At 38.9% G+C, this 4413-nt stretch overlaps 1 long non-coding RNA gene across 3 annotated transcripts; it reads left to right on the top strand.

Annotated features, from left to right (window-relative positions):
• Window positions 1–1318: 1318 nt before the first annotated feature.
• Window positions 1319–3908, top strand: LOC127340906 (uncharacterized). Of its 3 annotated transcripts, none has more exons than XR_011754675.1 (4): window positions 1319–1752; window positions 1855–1925; window positions 2625–3354; window positions 3526–3908. It is a non-coding gene; the product is annotated as an uncharacterized lncRNA (long non-coding RNA). The 3 variants fall into 3 exon arrangements; XR_011754674.1 differs by lacking the exon at window positions 3526–3908 and having other exon boundaries at window positions 1329–1547; window positions 1646–1752; window positions 2625–3497; XR_007875011.2 differs by lacking the exon at window positions 3526–3908 and having other exon boundaries at window positions 1352–1752; window positions 2625–3497.
• Window positions 3909–4413: the final 505 nt, after the last annotated feature.

Below are 4413 nucleotides of genomic sequence, written 5' to 3'. Positions count from 1 at the left end.
CTCCTCTCCCTGCCCCTTGTCTCTCTCGTCCTCAAGCGCAGCGGCCGGCTCGGAACGCTTGAGGGCAAGGACGGAGGCGAACCGAGCTCCTCCTCTACGTTGATGTGCAGCAGGAGCACGACCCATGTTGTGCCATGAAGTTCAGCCCCGTCCGTGGATCGAATTGCCGGGAGGAGTGCAGCAGTACTCAACAAGAGGTGAACGAAATGCTGCTTGCCGTGATTGCAGGGATCCATTTATTTCCATTGTGTTGATCTCTCCATCCTGCCCCTATTGCCTCTTTCTTCATCTCTTGACTAGGCAGGACACTACAGGAATTTCGTAATTTGCCGCAGGCCGCAGACCTACGCAAAGGCTGGAGGACAATGGAATCGCTTTCGTTTCTCCATGAAGGAGGAGAAGCGCGGGCTACAAATGGAAATGTAGCGTTGAGGGCCTCTGATGTGCCACCGCAACTGCCTAGAGTAGCCCCGCTGTTCGCCGATTTTGAGTGCCCATAAAGGTATCTTCCTCTCCTCATGGTTTTTTGGTGCTTGCGACCTTGCGTGCTTGCTACAACATGTAATAATAATTCTTCTTATATCAATATGTGTAAGTGCCATTTGTGCAGCTAATAATTAGTTTCTCACTATTCTGCATTAAGAAAATGTAAAACTATTTGTTTGTCACTATTCAACATGTAAATTTCATGCTTCTCAGCTTTACCCCTTTTTGATTCCCTTCATGGCCTTCCAGGTAGCTACATGAAGTTATTTTATATATTTGTCAGCATACCCACTCGGTACAGGGGCCCCAATACATCAAGGTAACACTCTTATCATGAATTTATTGTTTGCCACATCATTTTGAAGTTGGACCATATATTCACTTAAACTGTAGAATAAATATTGCAGTGAAGCATAGATTCAAAGAACAACAAAGGTGAGCTAGATGTTCAAAATAATATAGATCGATCTTATAATCATAGGAGGTGGATCCAAATGTTAGATATTACTTTAGGCAGATTTTCAACTTATTATTGCAAGTTGACAAACTTGACTTTGATGCTTTATTTTTGGTAGGTAGATTTCATTCTTTTCTTTTTCGTCTCTCCTTGGGTTTCAGCGATACGCTGGGTCGGCATGACCACGGGACTGTGAGAGTGCATATAATGTTGTTCACAGCTTCAGGATTACATTTTTTGCACAACACAACTTTATGGTCTAGATGATTTCTTATTGTTTTTTTTACCTCATGTATTTCCTACTTATGGGTTTTGGCCATTGATTACTTTCTTGTCTTGCAGATCTATGCATCCAGCAGGACGTGGACAGCGCCACAGCGGTGGCTCGCATGGTAAGAGGATTGGCCGCCGGGGCGACAAGGTTGACGGTGCTGGATTTGCTAGCCCACACAATACCATGGCCTGAGTGAGCTAGCCCTTCCTTATGTAGTGGTTTATTGAAATTCTAAAAGGTCAAAGCAATCGTATGGTTAAAATTCCTTCTATAAAGTATTCCTCAATTTTTTTAGATTTGCATGTAGGGGAACACATTTAATTTATTGAGGTTAGCTCTCTATTGTTTATATTGTTGATTATGCAGCAATTTCACACCACAGCTTGAATAATTGTTTAATACATTTATGTTGACTGTCATGTATGCAGACTATGGTTCTTGCTTGCTATTTAATGTGAAGGATTGCAAATTTCTATTTGCACATATAGGTGTGGTAGTGGCTCGCGTCCGTGTCTCAGTTGAGAAGAAAAATAAGGTTGGTAGCAAAATGCCAGCTTTATTATATGTAGGAGATCTTCCATTGATGTTTTCATAAAAATAGATAACTCAGATTAGTTATTTGCTACTCTTTTCAAAGGTTGGTTGATGCTTTTGTCTAGCCAAGCCAATTCAGATGCACCACATGCAGACCAATAGCATCTAGCCACGGTGAGCTCATTCTCTTCGGCTCTGGTTCATCTAGGAAATTCCTTGTACTATTAGCATGACACTATCTTATTGCCATAAAATGAATGCAGCTTATTCTGAAATTACTGTATATATATCACACTATCTCTAAGGGGAATGGTTAATGATATACTTTGCCATGTTGCAGTTCCCACTCCTCGATTTTCCTTAATTTGGCAGCTGGGCTGCTGCATGTTCGTTTACCATCATCATGAGAAGCTTAGCGCTTCATAGTGGTGGTGGTGATTTTTGGTCCGTACAACTTGCCCTTAAGGGCATTACATTCCCTGAAATAGTTACTTTTAGCTATCCTAGCTCTTTGTCATCGGAAATTGGTGGTGTGGGTAAACCAAAACATCATCTTTTGAACATGGGTTGGACCGTTGGAGTGACTTTATAAGTTCAAAGAGACTGGTTGTTGGAAATTTTGCACTCGTCACTGGTATATCACCTCTTTAGTCTTCTTATTCAAACAGAACCATTTTTTCGAAACAGGACAGTGCTTCCAAAGTTGGAATATAATTTTAAGGTCTCACATCATACTGAAAGTGTTAATACTAAAGTTTGACCTTAGTTCAAGATTTTTTTGTATCAAAAATGCATTCTTCAGAGAGTATTCTGCAATTCGCCTCAATGTTATGAGGTATTCCGTCTGTGTGATGATTCCCACCCATCATGCAGGTTCAAGGGTCACACATGTGCATTGCAGCAGTGGAAGGCCCAACTTTTGTCTTCCATCACAGATTGGGGATCTACTCCATTTAACTAATCTGGTAATAGAGTTGTAAGTTCAAAGTTATGTGGCACTTTTGCATTTTCTGTTTTATTTTTAGGACTAAGCTACCAAACTCTTAGTATAGTTAATTAATATAAGAGTGAGCATATTGTGAGCAGGTTTATGGAATTCTACTTCTTTATTGTTTTTCTATGGCTATTTTACCGAGAATCTAAAAGGACACACCTAAAGTGTATACTAAGATTCAACTGAACAATATCTGTACAAGAGTGAGCATATTGTGAGCAGGTTTATACAAGAGTGAGAATTTTCTGCTTATTTTTAGGACTAAGTTACCTGGCTACTTCTTAATTTTTCGTTATCCATTACTCATCCTTTGACATAGTGTTGGCATATACAGTACAAGTAAATGTATTATTCAATAATACACGTTTGCCATGCATATATCTGAATGGTATAGTAAAGACTTGGCACCCCCTTGCTTCCTCCCAGTTTTGCTATATTTAGTATATCGCTTGTTGTACCATTTTGAATTGGCCTGACGTATGAGCTATTTGCCAATTTGGTTGGATGATGATCAGAATCACGTGATCTTTTCTCCGAGCTGAGAAGAAAATGATGTAAAATTGGTGGTCCAGGTTTGGGCCGTTGAGACCAATTCATCTACTCCGTTGGGTAAGAAGTTCAGAAGTCCGCCCTATGTACTTAATGCTACTTCCAAATCATCTTATGGTTTCTCTGCGTTTCTCATATAGAGTTTCCATTAGCTTGTCAAACATGTCACTTGAAGTGTAGATGGAAATTGTTTGACTAACATTTTTTTTACAAAACTCTTATTTTTTCCAGGGTGTTGAACAGGAATATGAAAAATAAAATCTAAGTGAGATGGTAGCCAAACTATCTGTTGGTGTTGCTATAATTCAGGTACGACAGATGTTCCACACCGAGATACGTATGAATGTATGTACTAGGCTTTATTAGCAGAGTAGAACAACTATAAATTGATACATCCTCGTTTGTAGGTAGGAACACGAACTGAAACATCTTAGGTAAAATAAAGTGAGAGTTCAAGACTCACAAAATGCAGTAGTGCTTTATTTTGGGTCATGTCAATTGATATTTTAGATTTGTGTACCTATGTGCTCTTATTCAGAAAGGCATCTGATGGTGTTGTAGCACTGTGTTGATTTTATTCTTAGAGAAAATTCCATGTGATTGGTTTTAATTAATTGCTTTCTTTGTGGACATTAGACTGTCGGCGAAGTTATTGTTGTTGTTCTGCACTCTTTTAAGGCTTGCATAAAAAATTGATGCCATTAAAAAAACCCATGAGAATCATGTACAAAAGCTATTGAAAAAGCGAATGATATCCTTTTTCTTCAGTATTGGAATGCTATGTTCGGTTCAGAGTGTTCTTTTCTTCCATCAAAATAAATTCGTTGTCACTGCGCCTTTTTAAGGTCGGAGCTGAAACTGTACGAAAGTCCTTGACTTATCCACTAAAACTGAATGCACAAAATGTTGATGTTAGTGTCCGTGTGATTACTGAAATGGTTCAGACTCAAATATGTTCTCAGGTACCAGTGAGCCAAAAGTTCTTCACAAATAGTCTCTCTCCGACAAAGTTTTTATCTTATTTTCTTTCAAATGATCCTTTTACGTTCATGGTACATTATCTTGCTTTGTTAGAATTTTTTTGTTGATTTTTCGTTTAGTAGTTTTGTACTTGCATCA

Source organism: Lolium perenne, chromosome 3 (genome assembly GCF_019359855.2).
Source record: "Lolium perenne isolate Kyuss_39 chromosome 3, Kyuss_2.0, whole genome shotgun sequence".
Lineage (NCBI taxonomy): Eukaryota > Viridiplantae > Streptophyta > Magnoliopsida > Poales > Poaceae > Lolium > Lolium perenne.
Note: the sequence above shows the minus strand (reverse complement) of the source record. Positions and strands in the feature narration are given on the sequence as shown.